Source organism: Heteronotia binoei, chromosome 11 (assembly GCF_032191835.1).
Source record: "Heteronotia binoei isolate CCM8104 ecotype False Entrance Well chromosome 11, APGP_CSIRO_Hbin_v1, whole genome shotgun sequence".
In the NCBI taxonomy this organism is placed as follows: domain Eukaryota; kingdom Metazoa; phylum Chordata; class Lepidosauria; order Squamata; family Gekkonidae; genus Heteronotia; species Heteronotia binoei.
The window spans coordinates 50,040,195-50,063,985 of record NC_083233.1 but is presented as its reverse complement, the minus strand read 5'-3'; the positions used below and the strand labels follow the sequence as shown (position 1 = coordinate 50,063,985).

Genomic DNA, 23,791 nt, shown 5'->3' with positions numbered 1-23,791 from the left:
AAGTGCATAACAAGAGGGAAATGCATTTAAAAGATGTCTCTATTCAGAAGCAATGCCAAGCTGTGATTTGTCATGAAGTCAAAGAGCCTTGGGAGTCCTCAGGCTTGCACATTTACTGATCATGATCATCTCCTTGCATTCAGCTCAGACACTGAATACCTCCTGATTAACTACAAGCCATATGCTGTCATGATATCTAAACTGGACAAAAGGACAAAATTGTGGTTTGCTCTCTTGCTTATGAGCCAAAATTTAATCCTGATTTAGAATTCTGGTTTGTCGGCAAGACAATAATCCTAAATTTATCATTTCATCCTTCTGAGATACCAGCAAACTGATCTGTTGGGAACAAAGAGGTCTTAACACTGTGAGCTATGCAGAACTGGAGGAGAAAGGGGAGGGAGAAACAAGCAAGTCTGAGGATGTCCAAGACTTGTTCCCATAATGACAGATCATGGTCTCATCAGTATGAGACAAGATCTTGACATATTCTCCTGAAAGCCATCTGAAAGGCTGGAAAATGAAAGCAATGTTACTTTCTTCCCTTTCAAGGCATGTGAACTGACTCAAGCTGCCAGTGCAACAGATAACACAGATATACGGTACAGCACAGGTGGTGTTCAGCAGCTGGAGAAATCCAACCACCAAAGGTATTTACTGCAACAGCTAAAGCTGAAATCACAAACTCAGCAACCTCTATGAGCATGTCATGCTGAGAATAAGTAAGGTAAATTTAGCAGACTGAAGCCCTAGCTATCTGTTATGTACAATCAAACACATTATAGCTCCAATGCTAGTCTGTGCACTAGAAAAAAAGCTTCAGGACACAGGGAAGCAAAGCTGGAAGGAAGCACTTTACACCTTTTCCACCTGCTTTTCCTCTATTCCAAATCACCTCCTAGGCAGCTTTCCCCTGTGGGGTTTCAAGATGAAACAAACCTAAGTTTCATATAAATTTGAGAAGAGCCCTGCTGGGTTGGGTTGAGGAGAGTCTACTAATCCTAGTGTGTCAAACATATGGCCCTTGGAACCAGCCCTTGGAGGGCTTGTATCTGGCCCATGAGCAACAAGTTCTCTCCTACTTCCTTACTTGGGGCTGCTGCAGCATCATAGCTTGCTTTGACCAACTCCTTCAATCACAGGGGAGAGATAGAAAGGCAATCCTCTCATCCCTGGATTGGCTGAGGCTCCTCGCTCTGCTCTTTCCTTGGGGAGAGGGAGGGAATGAGTGAGAGCTTGCCTTGCCAGGCTCTTCCCAGCATTGGTGAGGCTTTGCCTCCCCCTCCTCTTGCTACCGTGTTTGTGTGTGTAATAAAGTTTGAGTCCAGTGGCACCTTTAAGACCAACAAAGTTTTATTCAAAGTATGAATTTAGGCTTGCCAGATAGTAGGATGATCCTGACCACTGTACACTGTTGTCTTTCTATTCTTGCACTGCCTCATAGGAGTTGTAGTTTTTTTCCTGGGGAAGACTATAGTTTTGTAGAGAAACACATAGCCCTCACTCTGTGCCATGATGTTTTCACATGTTCTTGACCAGCACACGCAACTTATTTACAGAAGCTCACAATGCCCAACCATTTCATGTTTTCTCCTGGGTCCTAGGCTCAAACATTGACCATTTAATATCAATAAATCAAAAGTAGGTTTGCAGTTTACCGATACACATCTGAACAGCATACTCAAGATTGCTACAGCACAGATTGTGATGCAACAATTCAGAGCAAGAGGTGTCAGTTATCAAAGACAATTAAATAAACAATTGACTCCCATCAGTCAGGCTTCCGCCCGGGTCATGGGACGGAGACAGTGCTGGTTGCCCTAGTGGATGATCTCCAGCGGCATCTGGACCGAGGTGGCTCGGCGGTACTGATGTTGTTAGACCTATCGGCAGCGTTCGATACGGTCGACCATCGGTTGCTGACTTGCCGTCTTGCTGATGTGGCGATTCAGGGGTTGGCTCTACAATGGCTTACCTCTTTCCTCAAGGGTTGGGGACAGAGAGTGGCGATCGGGGGTGAACTGTCCCGGAGGTACCCGCTGGATTGCGGGGTCCCTCAGGGAGCAGTTCTTTCCCCGATGTTGTTTAACATCTACATGCGCCCTCTTGCCCAGATTGCCCGGAGATAAGGGCTGGGTTGCCACCAGTATGCTGATGACACCCAGCTCTATCTACTTATGGACGGCCGGCCTGCCTGTGTCCCAGAAAACCTGGACTTGGCATTGCAGGCTGTATCTAGATGGCTCAGGCTGAGCGGGCTGAAGCTAAATCCGACGAAGACAGAGGTCCTTTGCCTGGGTCGCCGTGGTCCGGGAAGGGAGATTCCCTTACCGGCCCTCGATGGTGTGCCTCTGTCAGTGACGCACAGGGTTAGGAACCTGGGGGTGCTATTGGAGCCTACTCTAACTATGAAGGCCCAGATAGCAGCCACTGCCAAGTCCGCATTTTTTCATCTTAGGCGGGCAAGGCAGTTGGCTCCTTTTCTGGAGGACAGCGACCTGGCAACAGTGATCCATGCAACGGCCACCTCGAGGCTGGACTACTGCAATGCCCTCTACATGGGGCTGCCCCTGTGCCGAACCCGGAAGTTGCAGCTAGTGCAGAATGCTGCTGCCCGGCTGTTGTTAGGGCTCCCTAGACGGGAGCACATTCAGCCGGGGCTTCGGGGACTGCACTGGCTGCCGATAACATACCGAGTTCGGTACAAGGTGCTGGTTATGACCTTTAAAGCCCTTTATGGCCTGGGACCTGCCTACCTTAGGGACCGTCTCTCCCCACATGTTCCCCAGAGAGTGCTGAGATCGGGGTCTCAGAACCTCCTTATAATCCCTGGGCCAAAGGAGGCCCGTCTGAAAGCGACCAGAGACAGGGCCTTTTCCATCGCAGCTCCCTGTTGGTGGAATCAGCTCCCGGAAGAGGTGAGGGCCCTGCGGAACCTTGAACAGTTCCGCAGGGCCTGCAAAACAGCCCTCTTCCGGTTGGCATATAATTAATTGTTATCGGAATGCCTGAATATTCAAATCTTGAACAACAGATTCTTGAATACTGGAATATTGAAGAATTGATTTAAGGAAAGGTAGCATAGTACATATTGAAGTGAGTTTTATGTGTTTTTATGAATTTATTGTATAATTATTAATGTATTTTAAACTGACTTTGTTAGCTTTTATGTTGTAAGCTGCCCTGAGCCCACCTCGGTGGGGTAGGGCGGGATATAAATCGAATTAAAAAAATAAAAATAAAAATAAAAAAATAAAATATGGCAAGAGTGCTAATGTTTTAAGCATTTTTGTAATTTAAGAAATAATATCTTTAATTGTATTTGTGTTTATATAGTTCATATCTCTACTACCTGGCATTGCATTTTATGACACATGGCCCGGCCCAACAAGGTTCCATTTATGTTGTATCTGGTCCTCATAACAAGTAAATTGGTCTAATCCGACATTCTGTTTCCAACTGGCCTACCAGATGTCTTCTGGAAGCTCACCAGCAGGGCTGACAAACAGGTCTCCTTTTAAAAAAAGTCTCTAGCACCTACTACTCTGAGGTACATAGCCTCAGACCTTGGAAGTGTTTAACTTTAATTTTCACACACACACCCAACCCCCCCCCCCAAAAAAAAACCATTTAAACCTTTTATTTTTTGCTCTGTACATGTCTAAATGTGTATGTTAAGCCATTAAAGGTCTGGATGGATGGAATTTTCATTTTTAAAATTCTGTTTTCCAGCCAGGCTGGCTCCCAAAACAGCTTACAGAATTCAAAAACAAATACAAATATATATTAAATTTTAAAAGGTAAAGGCACAATTTGGACACCCTGCTATTTCTTCCTTAGCCATGGCAGTTGGTAGCTGGAAGAAGGGGCACTCTCAGACAGAGTTGTATCCAGGCACCATGAAATTGCTGAGCAGACAGGTTAAAACGGATAAAAGGAAGTACTTCTTCACCCAAAGGGTGATTAACATGTGGAATTCACTGCCACAGGAGGTGGTGGCGGCTACAAGCATAGCCAGCTTCAAGAAGGGATTGGATAAAAATATGGAGCACAGGTCCATCAGTGGCTATTAGCCACGGTGTGTGTGTATATATAATTTTTTTTGCCACTGTGTGACACAGAGTGTTGGACTGGATGGGCCATTGGCCTGATCCAACATGGCTTCTCTTATGTTCTTATGTCCCATTTCACCATCATCATAGCTGCAAACCACTGATAAACTGATATATTCTGAAAACAGGTTAACTTTGCCCTGCCCCCTCTTCCTGAGTGGTTGTTGTTGGAGCATCCAAATGGGCATTCTGTTTGCAGCTCCTCCCCCCACACCCAAAGTTTCCCCCTTGAGACAGATGAAAGTTTATTTCTAACTTGAAAGGGCAGCTGCTGTGAGAGCCCTCTCCAGCCCCACCCACCTCACAGGGTGTCTGTTGTGGGGGAGGAAAGTAAAGGAGATTGTGAGCTGCTCTGAGACTCCTCGGAGTAGAGGGCGGGATATAAATCCAATATCTTCTTCTAACTGAGCTCAAAGGAAAAAATTATAGGAGGCAGATAAATCATGCTCATACCAGGCATGGTATCAACTGCACACTCCCAAATATCACAGGAGCTACCTGCTGCTGATTTGGGGGAAAACCCCATATAGAAGCAGAATAAGTTAAATTGGTATATCAAAACCCTAATGGAATCATACGTTTAGCTAATACGTCTTCTCTGTGCTCTCCGTTCAGTAAGTGACAGAATGCAAAAACATGCAGCATGAGCTTGTTACTGTGGAAGTAAAATTGTCCATGTACTTCTGTTTCAAAGTAAAACTATGCCTCTGTCAATGAGCAGGACTGCCTGTTATTTCATACCTTTATAGGGAGTGGGAGTTCTTGTTTTCTTAACACTGAAAGTTTGGTCTTTTCTTGGGAAGCTGAGCTGATTTTGTTGGTTTCATTTTGTTCTTCATTCATGCTCGCAACAGAGACATAAGGAGGTGCATCTGGCCATTATTATAACCATGGTTGTAGCTAGGAGACGCATGAAGGAGGAACAAGGACACAGCTGTCAAATGTGTTTCAATACACCAGTTCTAGAGCTACCATTAATGGACAGAGAACACTGTTTACTATTTGGGCACAACGTTTGCACGTCTAAGATTCTGTCCCTGACATATTCTAGGGATGGAGCTTGGGCAGCAGAGCAGACAGAGCTGTTGCCAGTTCAGTTTGATAGTATCAGTATAAGGCTGGCAGGTCCTGGCACCCTTGCTGCTCAATCTCAGTGTTAAATATTTACTTGACAAGAGCTGGAGTAGGCACAAGTATAAGGGGTGAGGGGCTTCAGTGTGGCTGTGTGGCATGATGAAGCATTTACTTGGGAGTTTGGCTGGATCTGGATTTTGCAGAGTTGAGTTCAGGGATGAGCAGGAAGGCATTTGGAAAGGGGCAACAGTACAGGCTGCAAGGAAAGACTAGTGAGATCAGGCCATGGAGTCACTAATGCAACAATCTTCCAAGTTATTGGTGTGCAAGCAACTGATTCCCAACTCCCAAAGTTTCTACTTTGTTGAAAAATCAGGCCTTAGACCAAACTCAGGAGACACTGGAAAGCTGCTGTTCAACAGTTTGGCCCAAGTGGAGAAGCTCCCCCAACTTCAACATCTCAGGGAGAGCAGAAATAGCAGCAGCAGTAGCTGTGGCAGCCCAGCAGCCAGGCTTGGCAGGGGAATGGAAGTCAATACTTCAGGTTGGAAACAAGGGCCAAGGTACAGCCTACTTTGCCCTGGCTAATGTCCTGTCTGAAACACTGGCAAAGCTACTCTTCTCTCCAAAAGCAAATGTTGCTACTTGTTCAGCCAGAATGCTGCAAGTTTCTTCAATGGGAATAATTATTGCTGTTTGAATTGTATATTATGGATTTTAATTGTAAGTTGCATTGGTAGCCAATATGGCTAAGAGGTTTGTGTTTGTGCAGAGGGGAATTTAATAATCAAATAACATAAACTAGTAATTGTGTGAATAAGCTCAATTCAAGCCTGAATGTCTGATAATACTTTGAATTATTTGCATGGGGAAAAAAATCTAAAAAACTGAAAATGCAGGTTCCCCCCCCCCCCTTAAAAAAAATGCTCTGCTCAGATCTCCTTGCACTAAAATGAGACACACAGGTCCTTCTATATATAACTAACCCAGATCCACAGCTGATTTTAAAAAGAGAGAGCCAGTCAAAAAGATGAATGAAGCAAGACTGTACAGCTTGCAACCAAAGGTGGAAAAATAGGGGGAAGATGTTTTTCCCCCTTGGGCTTTTGCTTTGCTCTTTTCTATTTGTATGTGTGCGAGACAAATGTCAAAATTTGAAGTATATTAAACAATTAGGATGACAAAATGACTTTTGGAATGTATATAGCATATAAATATAGCTGAGTTTAAAAAAAAAAAAAAACCTCCTAACATAGCCATTTTTACTGTTGCCCTCTTTCTGTGCAAATGCCTTTCCTTCCTCACCCAAGCCACAAAGGACTGAAATTATGGCAGTGGCATCCCACTGAATTCTTAGTTTTACAATCTGGAGTAGATCTTGGGAATGTTCAGATAGGGATTGGTGGTGGTAGAAAGTTCTGTCAAGTCACAGCTGACTTACGGCAACCCTGTGGGGTTTTCAAGGCAAGAGACATTCAGAGGTGGCTTGCCATTGCCTGCCTCTGCATCACAACCTTAGTATCCCTTGGACGTCTCCCTTCTAAATACTAGCCAGGGCCAACCTTGCTTAGCTTCCGAGATCTGATGAGATCCGGCTAACCTGGGTATCCAGGTCAGGGCAAGGGACTTGTAGCCACCAGGGGGTGCTTTGTAGAAAAATAGGTGGTGGAGCTCATCCAGGGATTGTTATGCAGCTGTACCTACTATTCAATTGACAAGGTGGGGAGGAGGAGGGGGAACCCTCCAAAAGGTTCAGGAGCTGTGCTCCTGTGAGCTCCTACTATATCTGAAACCTGGTAGCCAACCTCAAAAAAGAATTTCTACGTTTCTCTGGATAAATGGAATTATTTGGGAAGGGGGCCTGTCTCAGTAGCAGAGAAGTGCTGGGCATGCAAAAAGGTCCCAAGTTCAGTTCCTGACATGGGCTTCCATAAGCAAGAAAGGATCTCAGGAAGCTCATGCCAGGAAATAACTTTATCAGTCTGGGGTTTGGAGAGCTGATACCAGTCAATATTTAATTAGACTCAGTATAAGGCAGCTTTAGATACCTTCTGTAACTAGTAAACCAGTTTAAGTTTGTAGAATAAATACACCCCAGATCTACAGGGGGCGGAATTGAGTTATCACAGGTAAAAAAAAAGGCAAATGTGGTTAAGTGCTTCACAAGTGCAAGGCCTGGACTTCTTCATATTGCTGTTCTCATGCCTTTGTCAGAAGTTGATCTGAAAGTTACCTGTGCTATCTACAAAACAGAATCCGTAATCTGAACAGTCTCTGGGTTATAAATGTCAGTCAGCCTGAAGCTGCCTGACATTGCACAAGTGGACACACATGAACAAAGCTGCTTGTGTTCTGCTGTGCCCGCCCTCTTGCTCGGTTTGTGGCTCCCACACAAGCCTCATTGTAACAAGCAGGTTTACTGCCATATAATGTAGGAAATGGTCCTGCTCTGTCCCTTTGAGTCACATGACTACTATGGATACTGGGGTTGATGACTCTCTGGTTTTACAGTATTATTGCAGTACTGGTTGGGTTTTTTTACATGTAAGTTTGTTTGTTTTTTAAATAGAGGGACACAGAATCAGGAGCCTTTGTGAGGCAGCCAGTACTCCTTGGCTTGTGTGTGTCTGTGTTTCTGCTGAAGCCACTGTGCAGGTTGGGCTGCAGAAACTTGACTGGCAGAGAGCTTTCCAGCAGAGCCAAGTCACTGTTTACTAGCAGACAGAACTTGGCAACAGGGTAGCAACCATTTGTGCTTGGTCAACACAATCATTCATAGAACTGTAGTGGCATAATTCAACCAAGCTGACCAGTGCAGACAAGCTAGCACGCCCTGGTTCTTTGCTTGCCCCGAGGCAACAAAACACTGGGCACATGAACAGAAGGAAAAGGCGGGCCAGCAGTTTCAAAGTCCTGTGGGTGGGGATGTGGGTGCCCAGAGCTAAGAACCTCAGCCATGCAAATGAGTATGTACACTACTGGTCCCTTTTGAAACTGCAGCGAAACTCCACATGCGCATTTCCTGTCTACATTTCCCATTTATGCCTTCCAGCCTCCACTGTTATACTGCTTGTTACTGCAGCCACAGGAGGAACACAACAACCAGTTTTCACATGAGCAAATGGACAGCTTGTTGATAAAAGAACACCAACAAGAAGCATGGGGTTTAATTTGCTGCTCTGTAGAGAAAAGTAGTTGCTATGGAAACTGTCTCAGTGCTTTGCATCTTAGAAATAGCATCTTCCACATATTGACTGCCCATGGTAAGAATCATTGCATTGGGCGCACCATGTTTAACTGTACTGCATGTCCACTGTCCTTCTCTCCAGATATGGTTAGTTTGATCTGTCAAGTTATCCTCTTAAGCCCCAGAAAGCACTTAATATGCAAGGGTGCATGGAAAGGATTTTCATCATTTTTTACTGCACTGGAATACCAGAGGGGCAAAGTAGACAAAGGGCCTGATGCCAGGGAAGGGCAAGAAAAGACCAAAAAGGAAGGCCAGTGGCAACACAACAGACATTCTACACTTCAGGAAAATAGTGTAGGAAGTGGAACAGTGCATTCAGTGGTACTAGTATGCGTAACTTCTGAGTCTGTACCATTGTGCAGCATTCAGAGTGACCAGGACCCTACTCTGCTGCTCATTTTGTGCTTCTACGTGAAAAGTGGTTCTTAGATAAACAAGAGCAATTAAAAATGATAAACATCTTCCTTACCAGGGAAGCCTTAAGAGCCATTGTGCTTAGAACCACAATGACTAAGGAGAGATGGGATCAAGTTTATAAAATCAGGGCTGGGAAATTTGTAAAAAAAATATGAGGAAGTTATATGTTGTCGAATGCAGAAGTTGTTGGCTCCGAATCAATTGTGATAAAACTGTGAAGATGAAATGGAGGTGTGGAGAACCATGTGAGAGGCTTTGAGTCCCCGCTTGCAGACAGGAGTTGGGGATTCTCTGCTGAAACACACTATGCTTACTAAGAGTGGACATATCCAAACCCATACCTGAGTTTTTGAAATCTATCTTTGGAGCAATAATAAAATAGTTACATTACAATCCAAATGTTGTGGCATACCTACAATATGACATGTTAGGTAAACATGTTAGGTAAGCTGGGTGAGTGGGCGTCAGCGTGGCAGATGCAGTTCAATATGGCCAAGTGCAAAGTAATGCACATTGGAGCCAAAAATCCCAGCTACAAATACAAGTTGATGGGGTGTGAACTGGCAGAGACTGACCAAGAGAGAGATCTTGGGGTCGTGGTATATAACTCACTGAAAATGTCAAGACAGTGTGCGTTTGCAATAAAAAAGGCCAACGCCGTGCTGGGAATTATTAGGAAGGGAATTGAAAACAAATCAGCCAGTATCATAATGCCCCTGTATAAATCTATGGTGCGGTCTCATTTGGAGTACTGTGTGCAGTTCTGGTCGCCGCACCTCAGAAAGGATATTATAGCACTGGAGAAAGTCCAGAAAAGGGCAACTAGAATGATTAAAGGGCTGGAACATTTTCCCTATGAAGAAAGGTTGAAACGCTTGGGGCTCTTTAGCTTGGAGAAACGTCGACTGCGGGGTGACATGATAGAGGTTTACAAGATAATGCATGGGATGGAGAAAGTAGAGAAAGAAGTACTTTTCTCCCTTTCTCACAATACAAGAACTCGTGGGCATTCGATGAAATTGCTGAGCAGACAGGTTAAAACAGATAAAAGGAAGTACTTCTTCACCCAAAGGGTGATTAACATGTGGAATTCACTGCCACAGGAGGTGGTGGCGGCCACAAGCATAGCCACCTTCAAGAGGGGGTTAGATAAAAATATGGAGCAGAGGTCCATCAGTGGCTATTAGCCACAGTGTGTATATGTGTGTGTATATATATATAATTTTTTTTGACCACTGTGTGACACAGAGTGTTGGACTGGATGGGCCATTGGCCTGATCTAACATGGCTTCTCTTATGTTCTTAAACATGGCGATTAAAATTAAATTCTTTATTTCAAATGTTCCCCATTATAATACTTTTATCATAATTTTTAAATGACAACTTCAGACTGAACATTTCAAGAAAAAAAAACTAAATAAAAATGCATACTAATTTAGCACTAGACCTTTAATACTGTTTTAGCCTTGTCCCTAAACTGACATTCTACATTAGAATAATAGAATCATAGAAACCAACTCTATGACTCTGATTTTAGTGTAGAATGTGTTAGCTTGGGGACAGGGCTTAACCAGGATTAAAGGTCTAGTGCAAAATTGGTTACTGTGTGTGTGCGTGCACATTCTTATTTTCCATTTGGTCCTACCATGTAAAGTTTGTTTGTTTATGTTTAATTTGATTTATATCCTGCCCTCCCTGCTGAGGCAGGCTCAGGGCGGCTTACATCAAATCATAGTAAACTATGATTGCAGTCATAAAATCAATAAAACCATTGAACAGTACAAGTTAAAACAATCTACAGTTGGTGCTAACAAATCAGATGTTACTTATATTCTCAGGACAATTGTTCCAGAATTCTATGGAATTGCCTGTGCACTCTATGCTTACTGTTCTGTAAGTATAATACACAGTTTTGTGAAAATTTTTCTGAATGGAAAACTTTGACCTCCTGGTTTCAGCATTCAAATCTTTTGCTTTGCTATGATGCTCACAAACATAGTAATTCAGGGATTGGGAAACTCATGGTCCGGATAGAACTAGACATCTAACTGCAGATGCTAACTATACTCTGATGGTCAAAAGGAATCAATGTGAAAGGGGTCAGATAGAGAGGATGAGGTGAAAGAAGACAAAGAGAAAAAGGGTGGGCATCACTTTGTTGGGCATGGTGTTGAGAACTGCTGAATTGGGAAAACAAACAGCAGATTTATGAATGCAACAAATAATCTGGAATTGCCATGAGATGTGGCAATGACTTTTAAAAATACTTGTTCAATTTAGCCAGTTTTAAAGCAGAGTTAGCCCTGTTCAAAATGGCCAGGTGACCTGACAGCTAGTGGCCACATCGTCGAGTGGAATGATTCTGCAAAGGCTGGGCACAGGTGAGTAAGAGGTATATGTAGGCTCTCTGTAGGTGATTTATCACATTTTTATCTCAACCTTCCCTTAAGAGCCCGGTGGCACAGAGTGTTAAAGCTGCAGTACTCCAGTTCTAAGCTCTACTCACAACCTGAGTTTGATCCCCGGGGGAAGCTGGGTTTTCAGGTAGCCGGCTCAAGGTTGACTCAGCCTTCCATCCTTCCGAGGTCGGTAAAATGAGTACCCAGCTTGCTGGGGTTGGGGGAAGTGTAGATGACTGGGGAAGGCAATGGAAACCCCTCCACCCCCCTAAAAAGTCTGCTGTGAAAACGTTGTGAAAGCAAGGTTACCCCAGAGTCGGAAACGACTGGTGTTTGCACAGGGGACCTTTCCTTTCCTTCCCTTGAAGAGGAGGAGGAGCTCAGGATATCAGATATGGTTCCCCTCCTATCATTCTAGAAATATTGCTGAATCTCAGGGACTGTGACTGGCCCAGGGTTTTGCAATGAGCTTCATATCCGAGTGGGAATTGTCCATCTTGCTCTTCTCTTGAGCATTCCAAAGACATCTGACTGGCCACTGCCTGTAGGACAAGGGGGGACTTTGGTCAGCTCCTGTGACACAATTTCTCATTCTTAAGTTACAACATTCCAAAGGATTCCAATGTGCAACGGTTGGATCCCGCCGCCCAGCCATTCGGACAGGCGAACGTTCTCAGGCAGTCCTAGGGAGGTTTGTCATGCAGCGTGCATGCACAGTCAGTGAAGCACATGAGAGTCATTTCCGATTCTGCCGACGCAGACTGTCTTTTCCGTGTGGGAAATGCGGACCGTGTAAATCAGCCTTCAAATATGGCACGTGATAAAAGACCCCAAACTTGTATGCGTTGTTTTCCCCCTCGATTATTTTCACAGCCTTTTCTTTTCCAACTGAAACCGCTGACCTGCTTCTTCGAGAGGGAGAATAGAGCATTGGGGGGGGGGGCTATTCTTCCCCGCTTTCTCTCCCCCCGCACCGCTAAAAAAGACGCCCCTAACTGCAAGCCAAGCCCCACTAGGAGGCAAAATACAGAACTTCCCCAGCAGGAACGGCAAGATCGCCAACATCCCACCTGGAAGGAAGAAACTGCGGCATGCAGAGCAGGCGTCGCGTAACGTGCGCACGCCAGTCTCGACGCCCGTCCCGCAGGGCCCTGACCGTCGGGGCAAGAGAGGCACGCGGGGCTTCAGCTCCCAGGCCTCGCCCCTCGCGCGCTCTCACTGGCCGCCGCTCTCGCCAATCTGCTTCCTGCCAACCAATTCAGGAGCGCGGAGCCTCTGCTCGCCCGCCAGCCCCGCCCCCGTCCGAGGCTCCGGAGCTTGGCGTGCTCCTCCTTGCAGCGGGCGGCGGAAAAACCCTCTCGGCTGGCTGGGGGCGCTGGCGGCTGAGCCAGCGGTTCCTGCGCCGGCGGCTGGGGCCAGCGCCGCGCATCCCACCTCGCCAGGCAGGACCAGTCCCCCGCGGCGCCCGCACGCCTTCGGCTCTCCTGCAGTGCCGGGAGGATGGCAGCGCCAGCGGAGCCCAGCCGCCGAATCCGCCCGCTGCTGCCCGGGCTGTAGCCAGGTAGGTAGGTGCCGCTGCTGCCTCGGAGTGGACCCCCGCTAAATAGGTCATGCACGCAGGGATGGGGCGCGCTTGCGGCAGGCGCAGCACAGGGAGTTTGCGGATCCCTGGCCGATGACCTTCTCTGCCGAGATTGGCCTTGCCGAGAGACACGCGCGCCCCTCCCCGTGGTGTACCCAATGCAACCGGAAGGTTCAGAGAGGGGTCAGGGGAGCGTGGGGGCGGGTTGTCCCCTTGGGCAAAACCCACAGCGAGTCCTGGCCCGATCCGTCCCTTCTTCCAGGCGTCCTGCTTTCCCGGCGCCAAGAGCGCTTCTTCCAGGCTTTCTGCTTCCCGGCGCATTGGCCTGGAGGGCGTCTTCCTACAGAGAGACAAGGGGCAGGAGGATTCTGCCCAGAGCTGCACCTGTGGACAGCTCCCAGACAGCAACTTTGCAGATCCGGTAGGCCTCTGCTGTTCGCTGGCGGGGAACTCGCTCGCCGCATATCCAAGCTGTCGCGTAATGCACGCCAGTCTTCTTTCTTGGCTTCTGCTGCTATTGCTGCTTGTGGCGGCCGCGGTGTTTCATACATGCTCCTGCGGCGTTTGCACTAGACGGCGATTGCCCTAACAACCTAATTACTTGTTATCGTCTGCATACAGTTATAGTAAAAGAGGGAGGTAGAGAAGAGACTCGATACTGCAGTCTGCTTTCGGAGCTGGCTCTGTGATTCGCATCCTAGTGGGTCACACCCTTTGGATGACTGTCGGAATCAGTTTTGCTGCAAAGATTAGAAGCGGCCGATCAGGCCAACAGTTGCCCAGTACGAATGTTGGTTGTGATGAACTTAAAACCAGAGTAGGGTTTTGATTTGTTGCTGCTCCTTAGAGGAGGGTTTTGATATTATAAATGCTGATGTCTGAAATCCAAGCTTTGTTTAGACAGAGACTGCTGGTTCTTGCGGCTGGAGATGCTTCTGACTGTGACAGGATGCATGCTCTCAACATGGCTCTCTGTGCTAACTGACTGGGTTAGCTGTCAGACCAGAAAGAATTGATCCCTGCCCTTGGGTGGAGGACATTATGAAAGCATAGTCACTGAAAGGCAAGGGTGGTGGTGATAAGTTTGAAGAATGAGAATACAAACAGGTGGGCACATAACTGCATTTCATAATCAGATAGATTCATGTGGAAAACACCCCCCCCCCATCACTCGCTCAGTGAGTCTGTGCAAACAGGCATATACATCACAGAATGCCCCCTAAAAATGAACACATGGTTACAGGAAAAATATCACAGCCTAGCACCTATGTTTGGAGTGAGAGGATGCTCTTCTTGAGTCGGTGAACAGGATTGAATCTGGCCTCTGGCAATGTCAGCCATTCCAAGGCAGTCTAGTTCAGCCTTTGAATGGCAGAACAAGACTTTAAAGGTAGTCATGATTTAAAAGAAATTTGAAAGTAATTGACCCATAGGTTCTCCAGGTCTGAAGAGGCTCTGTGAACAATTGTTTAACCACACACAACAGTGGGTCATCTTTTTTTGTAATCTTATATGGTATTTCAAGCCAGTGTTTGCTTTTCTGTACTGAAGGTGCCCCTGAACTCTAAAAAGCATCTTTGGAGTTCCACCAGGTTAATGGAAGGTAGAGTTAGGTTCTACTAGAAAAAACTTGATCCAGCTGGTGCTGAGGCCATCATGAGTTTTGGTAGAAACAGAAGTGTCATGTAATGCTGAACTGCTTTATGACAGGTTTCAGAGAGGTCATTGGCTTGGTAACAGATTCCACAACTGTGTGCTGATGTCACTGATGCTACTTTACAAGCCACCACAGAGATTTGTTTATGCAGTAGAATGTTTGATACTGTTTCCTAAGTTCTGGATTTAGAGTAGTTAATGGTGGTTATACTATTATATGCTATCACTTGTGTTATTATTACATATTACTTGAGTTGTTATTATTATTACACATTACTTTTTCCTTTAGAAGAAAGAAATCACCAGATTCTTGTGCTTATGTATATTGTATTATAACATCCCATGGTCCATAACCCCAGGGAGCAAGTAACTTGGCTCCAAAATATGCTTCAGAAAAAGCACTGTTCTGCTCTTAAGGCTATACACAGGCATCAATCCATGTCTCAAACAATCATTAATAGTAATCAAAGTGGACAAATGTCAATTGTTATAATGTCACCAAAATAATGTGCAGTCTTTTTAGCCTGCTTCTGGCTTATAAGAATTAAGTATATTGGATATATTTAACAGAGGCTAAAGCTCCTTCTGGATGCTTACTTGGGGGCAAACACCAAGAACATGCACTGGGAGAGCAGAGCTTTTTTTGTAGCAGGAACTCCTTTGCATATTAGGCCATGTACCCCTGATGTAGCCAGTCCTCCTGAAGCTTACAGTAGGCCCTGTACTAAGAGCCCTATAAACTCTAAGAGGATTGATTATATCAGGGGGTGTGGTCTAATATGCAAAGGAGTCCCTGCTACAAAAAAAGCCCTGACTGGGAGTATACAAACATTGAATGTGGCTGCATTTAACCATTTTTACTGCTTAGGGCTGAATATTCTGGTTTATTTTCATCTAGTATGAACCAGGAGTAAAGGCTGTAAAAAAGCAGTGAAATAGGGGGAGGTGTAGCAAAGAATACAATAAGGCCACTTTAAAAAACAGTTCATTTTCAGAAAGTCAGAGAATTACACAAATATGTCTTTTCAGCCCTTATATTACTGTAATAAATATTCCAATACAAAATGGGTCTGCTTTCCATCAAGTGCCACAGAATCAACCAAACCAATTCCTATCTCAGCAATATCCAAACACGAATTAACCATTCCACAGTCGTTGGGGTTAATCAGCTTTCTAGTGAAAAGCCAATACATTTTTTGCAGCAACCAAATCATTTTGTGTTAATAGTTTAGTTGCCCCCCTAAATACTTTTTCCACCAAAGACTTCAAAATGATGATTAAAGGATCAAATGTTAACTGGCTTCCAACAAGTTTTCTGGACCTAAATGGTAGGAATATTTGAAGTAAATGCCTTATTTTATGGAAATCTGTATAGCTGGTTTGTTGCTTGAAGCATCTAAGGTGCCTCTTTTTAAGATGTTCAGTGGTACTCAACTACACAAGATTCTGGAACTTCTGTAAATAGGGTTTCTAGTGTATTTTTCTTCTATTAAAATATGATGCATAGGGGCACAATTAGATTGGGATTGCAGTGCAAAAGGAGGAGAGTTGAGCTTTTCCCCATGTTGTTTTCCTGATCTCAAATGGCCCCAGGGAAGTATTTGCCGCACTGGGGCAAACATGCAAGTAATGTAATTACCTATATGTTTGTCCAAATGGGGCATAGCTGCTCCATGGGGCCATTTCAGATTGGGAAAATAGTATTGGGGGAGGCTTTAAATTGCCACTCTCTTGTGCTGTGAATCTGATCCAAACTGGATCCCTGCATGTCTGATTTTTAGAAAGAAAAAAAACCCTTGGGGTTCTAACATCATGGCTGCTTGAGCCATGAGCCTCACTTAATGAGAACTGTATCTGAAGAGGTGTGCTTGCACATGAAGGCTTATACCTTGAATAAAATTGTGTTGGTCTTAAGGGTGCCACTGAACTCAAACTTTGTTCTGCTGCTTCAAAACAACATGGCTACCCACCTGAAATCCATAATGAACTAACCATCTAACTTGAAATCTTCCTTAAGTTATTTCTATCACTTCTCCAGTCCTTCATTGATATTTATAAGAATCCTTTGGGTTCCAGTTATTGTTCACATTGCATTAACTTTCTCAAATGACCATCAACTCTTATTTCATGTAATACAAAATGCTGTACTATAATGGATATCTAGTGGCATCCATCTCTGCTTTTATACTTAAAGGAAGATAAATTTCCTGTGAATCACTAAGGGCAAAACTACACATGAAAGATGTTAGATGCAAAGGAGGTTTTTTAAAAAATGCCTCAGTTGCTTAAAGTGGAAAAAAAAACCCTGTACAAAATAGTTACCTGTCTTTTTCCCCTCCCCTGTGGCAAAGTGCTGTCTGGGAGGGGGATTTTGATTAGGGAAATGATGTAGGGGAAGGGGGATAGATAAATTTCCCTTCCTCAGTGCTGTGCCCCAATCCAGACACTATGTAACTTCCTGTGAATCTTTGGATGCACTTTCTAAATTAGAATCTCTAATAAGTGACCAGTGATGATATTTTGTATCTATGATTTCCCCAAGATGTCAATATTTGTGATGAAAAAGCTAATTATCTGGGTGTGACCTTTTATGCTTTCATTTATCAACTGAGGATGGAAACTTTGAAGGAACTGACATCCCCCCCCTCCAACTAAAAAACCAGCCCATAATGTAAGCCACTGAATTTGTGCTGCCTCATGGCACCAAAACAGATTAGAAAGCACAAGGCAACAGTTTTCAGTAGACTTCAGCATGGCAGACATTGTAATCTTAGAACATTTTCCCTCCTTTTCACTTTGTAAAAATCATCCATCAAAGAGGAATTTGTATGTTTTTTCCTCAGTGGAGGTTCCTAGCTTATTCTTGACTTGTAACACACTGAAAATCAACTGGTTGTCTTGAAAAACTTATATTCTGCTACATTTGCTTAGGATGTAGACAATGGCTGAGCCTGAATCTTTCCATAGTATATGAAAGCTGAATAAGTGGCTGCAAACAACTTTCCTCCTTGCTATCAAGGTTTGACATTTAGCTGAGATACAACTTTGAAAGGCCACAGTATACCAGAGATCAACTGGAATTCATAGTGGGATTTCTCTGACACTTCCATGCTGAGACCCACAGATCCATAGTCAATAATTATTTAATAAAGAATCTGATGTTGAATTTTTTGTGTGTGTGATGAGCAAGAATATATCCAGTTCCACTTTTGAAGAAATTTGATACCTTCGTGGCATACACACACCAGCAACTAGTAAAAGTACTCCGGTAACTGTGGGGTGGGAGTGGCCTGGCACCTGGCACAGCTGTAGCCAACTCACGGATCACTTGCACTACGTAGGATTTGATAGATGGTTTTTCTGGAAGCTGGTCATGCCTACTTGGTGGAATTTGGGACTTACAGTTCCAGCGACTCGCAAGTTAGTCCCCTCTATAAAGATTTGGGCTTAATACTAGCAAGATTAAATTAGTTGAGAATCCTTTTTAATTTTGTTCTCCACTTTATAAATCATAGCAGCTGCTTGCTTCTTGAGAATAAAATCCATAGGGACTTGGAACAGGAAAAAAAGTCCTTTGGGCTTGCTTCGCTTACCACTTGAATAGCTAACAAAGCACTATGTTCATTCCATATGAACCATGTGTGCTTGGCTTAGCCATATAGACAAAGACTTATTTGTGCTTCTAGGTTTGGTGACTTTGCATTATTGCTGTTCAGGGATCAACCCCCCCCCCCTTTTTGGAAACTTAAACCAAACACCTTTTTCTCCAGTTATATTAAAAAAAAGCCAGTCCCAGCATTCCTCCACCTCTTCAGTGCTAAGAGTGCTTCAGAACTGCTCAGGAGGTTTTTTGACTCTGCAGAGAACGCATCCTAGGAAGTTGTAGAACGATACCTGGCATCTTCCAAAATTTTGTGACTGGGTCAACACCCCCCACAGCCATTTTGTGATGAGTCTTGCCTCATGGCAGCCATTTTGTGGTGGCACCTGCTCACTTTCGCAGCACTCCAGAACAGCAGGCTCAACAATATTGTAGACATTTACATTGGGGCATATGCTTTGCATTCTTAAGGTGTACTTTGATTCATTTAGAGTTTTTTGCATCTGAGTCCTTAGGGGAATTGTAGGAGAGGATACTTAGTCCCAGTGGCTTACAGGCTACTCTGTAATATTTATGGAGAAGTGGAAATTTTCAGCGTTTATCCAAGAACCATGCAATTTGCAATTATCCCAGGGGTGGGAGGTAAAAAGCCTGGCTAGGGGCAAGGGACTGTATTGCTGTATTAAACTGATCAGATTAATTATATGGAAAAGAACATAACAAAGAGTGCAAAGAATTACAAGCCTGTGAGTGGTTGTGGGCCTGTCACTGAACATTCTAAAACTTTAAAATCCTACTAGGTATGCTTCAAGGAGCTCTTTGGATCAAAACCTCTTCTTGTTCCTACCATGGCAAAAATCTAATTTAGAATGACTTGGAGTGGCTGGTAGGTTCCATAGAAACCTACATACAAGTGGTTAATTCTGTTGTTTACCTTGACTTCGAGAAAGCTTTTGATAAAGTTCCTCATCAAAGGCTCTTTAGTAATCTCGAGAGTCATGGAGTAAAAGGACAAGTCTTCTTGTGGATCAAAAACTGGCTAATTAATAGGAAACAGAGAGTGAGTATAAATGGGCAATCTTCGCAGTGGAAGACAGTAAGCAGTGGGATGCCGCAGGGCTCAGTACTGGGTCCCATGCTCTTTAACTTGTTCATAAATGATTTGGAGTTGAGAGTAAGCAGTGAAGTGGCTAAGTTTGCAGATGACACTAAATTGTTCAGGGTGGTAAGAACCAGAGAGGATTGTGAGGCGCTCCAAAGGGATCTGTTGAGGCTGGGTGAGTGGGTGTCAACGTGGCAGATGAGGTTCAGTGTGGCCAAGTGCAAAGTAATGCACATTGGGGCCAAAAATCCCAGCTACAAATACAAGTTGATGGGGTGTGAACTGGTAGTGACTGACCAAGAGAGAGATCTTGGGGTCGTTGTAGATAACTCACAGAAAATGTCAAGACAGTGTGCGATTGCAATAAAAAAGGCCAACACCATGCTGGGAATTATTAGGAAGGGAATTGAAAACAAATCAGCCAGTATCATAATGCCCCTGTATAAATCGATGGTGTGGTCTCATTTGGAATACTGTGTACAGTTCTGGTCACCGCACCTCAAAAAGGATATTATAGCATTGGAAAAAGTCCAGAAAACGGCAACTAGAATGATTAAAGGTTTGGAACACTTTCCCTATGAAGAAAAGTTTAAAAACTTGGGGCTCTTTAGCTTTGAGAAACGTCGACTGCGGGGTGACATGATAGAGGTTTACAAGATTATGCATGGGATGGAGTAAGTAGAGAAAAAAGTACTTTTCTCCCTTCCTCACAATACAAGAACTCATGGGCATTCAATGAAATTGCTGAGCAGTAGGATTAAAACGGATAAAAGGAAGTACTTCTTCACCCAAAGGGTGATTAACATGTGGAATTTACTGCCACAGGACAAGCATAGCCAGCTTCAAGAGGGGTTTGGATAAACAATGGAAGGTGAAAGGACATTTAGCAATTTTTGACAATAGTTAAATGCTAAAGGAAATGTAAATGGACTATAGCTTAAAAATGTGGTTATGGGATTACAACCTTTCTTATTTTTTTTCAACCTATCTTGATAAGGATTATAGTTAAAGTGAGATTATGGGAATTTATATTTCTTCAATTTTATTTTTATGAAAAAGATTGAGGACTGAAGAATAATAACGAAGATGTATAATAATCATAGTTAATGTTTTTTTTTCCTTATTTTTAATTTACTATAGTTAAAAGGTCTTTTTTTATGAAGATTCTTAAAATGTCAAACTACCTTTTATTTCTTTTTAGTATTTTAAGTAAAATGCACTGGTGGAGGTCACAAAAAGGGGGGAAGGGAGGTGGAAAATGTGATGCAATGTATTGGTATTAAACTTTAATAAAAGTTGAATATTATTATAATATGTTGAAGAATAATAAAAATTGTTTTACAAAAAAAAAGGGGGGTTGGATAAAAATATGGAGCAGAGGTCCATCAGTGGCTATTAGCCACAGCTTATTATTGGAACTGTCTGGGGCAGTGATGCTCTTTATTCTTGGTGCTTGGGGGGGGGGCAAAGTGGAAGGGCTTCTAGCCCCACTTGTGAACCTCCTTTTTGGGGGGGGGCACTGTGTGACACAGAGTGTTGGACTGGATGGGCCATTGGCCTGATCCAACATGGCTTCTCTTATGTTCTTAGGTACATCTTGCCAAGTCTGCTGTATCTTCACTTTGGCATTTTGTGGAATGCACTTAGAGCCCAGCCATTTCCTATTCCAAGTATCAATGCATTCATTTATTCTGCCCACCTCAACCAACTCTTGCATCAGATGTGGCCTCTTAGACCTTACTGATAGTGCAAGAGGGGCATCAAGTCACCTTAACTATCTACTCCAGAATTTCTGTGGGTGCTTTCAGATGATACACGTTTGACACAGCAGTCAGTCAATCTTGCACAGAAATGCAGAAAACAGTACATGGGGCTGTAGCTTGCAGCAGCAGCCAGAAGAATTACAGTCAGACTGCCATGGACTTGGTTAAATTTACATGGGAACAAGTCCAAACTCCAGCCTGGTTTGCAAGTCAGGCTTTTTGTTTGTTTATGATGGCATTATATAGATGTTACTCCAGTAGATATGTTGCTGGGAATATTTAGGATTGGTATGGAAGGTGGCATGCATTAAAACTCTCAGATTTCATTCTGAGATAATTAAGATGTACAGACTCAGGGAGAAGAAATAACCGGCTGATTTGACCTGTATGAAATAAGTGCTATCCCATTCTGGTTCAGAAAGCATAGAGTGTAAGAGTTAGCCAAAACATTTTGTCACCCAAGAAAAAAGATCCAAATGGTATTGTCATCCAAAGCAACAAAAACAGATTGATAAAAAACCAGTCTGGTAAAATCTGCCCCTTCATCTGCCTCATCATTTAAAGCATTGTTGTATGTAATGAGAAAGGTGGGTGTCAGCCCTCATTTGCTCCCTCTTCTTCCTACAAGACAACACCAAACAGCACAAATGTAATAAAGTCTTAATGAGATACTTCAGTTCAATTCAAAGTTCTCTCTGGAGAAGTTAGTTCATATTGGAGTTGTGTTTCTTTCTGGGAACAGAGGGGACAGAGAAAAGCCTAACTATCTGTAACTAATTAACTGTGTTTGCTTTGTTCTTGCCCTACCTCCTTTGTTCTAAGTGCTGCTTCCCTAGCCAGGTGCACCTCCTGGATATATTATGAGTCTATTTTATTTCCACCCCCCCCCCCTAACAACCTGTATGTCTGAAAAGTGCTAAAGTTCTGTTAAAGCCCTGAGCTGGATAGCCCAGGCAAACCTGATCTTTTCAGATATCAGGAGTTAAACAGGGTCAACTCTGGTTAGTACTTAGATGGGAGACCTCCTTGAAATACCAAGTCAGGAGGACAGGGGCAGGATTTATTAAGCCACCTCTCTGAATATCCTCTAGGCCCCCAGTAGGGTTCAGTCACCAGAGGTTAACATGACTTCCAGGTGCACACAAAATACAAAAAAATACTCCCCCCCCAAAAAAAGTTGGTTCTGTTAAAAAAAGACCACCTCCTCTGGGTGATTAGTGCTGATACAACTACAATTTCAAATGTCTTTCCCCCCTTTTAAGTGAAAACTGAATTCTGAAAGATGTAGGACAAAGCTCACCTTTCACAGTAAGCTCATTGCCCCTGAGTTATGTTCTCTCCCACTCATCTGTATCACTTATTGGGGAATAACTTTTGAAGACCATGTGTCCAAGCAAGCTCTGCTGCCAGAGTAGAGGACTAAAGTGCAGACCTCTGTTCCCTTCTCACCTAGCTGAAGGCCATTTCTGTCATATCTGAAGAGTCCCCAGGCCTGTACTTTTTGCTTTCTGGGGTAGGCAATGCTGGTGTGTAGAGGAATTGCAGTGTAGACTCCTCCCATGGGATCTGGGGCTTCTGATGTTACCTTTGTAGCACAGAAAGAATGGCCACTATAGTGGCTCCCCTACTAGCGGTGCTGTGTGAAACTGGCAACTGGCACAGAGGAAGAGGAAAATCTGGGTGATCAAAGAATATTGTTTAACATAACTCAACTGTAGTTTGTTCTGCCATCTACTCACTTGTGTCATAAAACCGACCTGTCTAGTTTCAATTTGTGGCTTTTTTTTAAATATTTGCTTTCCACAGAATTATTAACTAGCTGACAAGTTTATGCAGAAGCCATGCATTCTGAAAAGCTGTTGGCGAACGCTCTTGGGCAGATTTTTTTGTTTTTTAAAAGATCTTGTACAACAAACCATTTCCCCTAGACAACCTTACGTGGAATAATTCAGACAAAGCTCATCCCAATATAGTTTATGTTGGGATTCAAAACTACATTTCTGACATTCTTAGATATCTGATAAGTACACAAAGCAGAAAAAAGGTTAAGGTAATGCTGGGAATAAAGTGTAGACGACTGGGGAAGGCAATGACAAACCACCCCGTAAAAAGTCTGCCAAGAAAAGGTTGTGATGTGACGTCACTCCATGGGTCGGTAATGACTTGGTGCTTGCACAGAGGACTACCTTTACCTTTATTGACTCATAGCTGCAGGTGGTGAATTCAGATAGGAATAATTGCTGGGGGTAGATTCAGCTTCAGAAGAACTAAAAGACAGACACTTGCAGGGCTTCCTACTAATAATGTTCATGGTGATGGCAGTTTGCTTTTCTATCAGATACTCCCTTGAGATTCTGAGGCTTAACCTTGGAACTTTGAAGTCCAAGGGTCAGAATCCTTTTAAAGCACCGAGGCTGTACAACCAGTGTTATATTGTTGGGGGGGGGGGTGAGTCTGGGGACACTTCTGGGATTTTGAGAAAGCATAGTGACTACAGAATGGCTACCAAAGTGGCTGAGGGCAATTACAGAACATTGGGAGATTCTAAACCAATTGCTCCTGTGACACACCTGCTTTCTAAAAGCCACTCTGTGCAAGTGATGCCTCCTGAGATCGGCTGAAGCACCTCCTGCTCCAGTGAGATTGAACAAAGCTGGGAGTGGTTCTCTGCTTTGGGGAAGAGATGCTGTTTTGGTTTTGGGAATGATGCTGGTTTGTTGTCTGCATAGGGAGAGGCTGCCAAGCCTCAAAGACAAAAGAAAGTCTATGTTTATAGCCAAGCCAAGAGCAGACAGCTGTGGCATGCCTGTTTGGGATGAATTCAGTGTTTTGCTA

General features: G+C 43.8%; 2 protein-coding genes across 2 annotated transcripts in view; one reads left to right on the top strand and one right to left on the bottom strand.

Moving 5' to 3' along the window:
* The window catches only part of RSPH14 (radial spoke head 14 homolog), an 88,707-nt gene that overhangs the window by 6,654 nt on the left and 58,262 nt on the right, over nt 1–23,791 (bottom strand). The gene's annotated exons all lie outside the window — the stretch shown is intronic.
* The window catches only part of GNAZ (G protein subunit alpha z), a 57,820-nt gene continuing 46,771 nt past the window's right edge, over nt 12,743–23,791 (top strand). The window contains exon 1 of the mRNA XM_060250109.1: nt 12,743–12,813. The gene's annotated coding sequence lies outside the window, so the exon portion shown is untranslated. The remainder of the gene's footprint in view (nt 12,814–23,791) is intronic.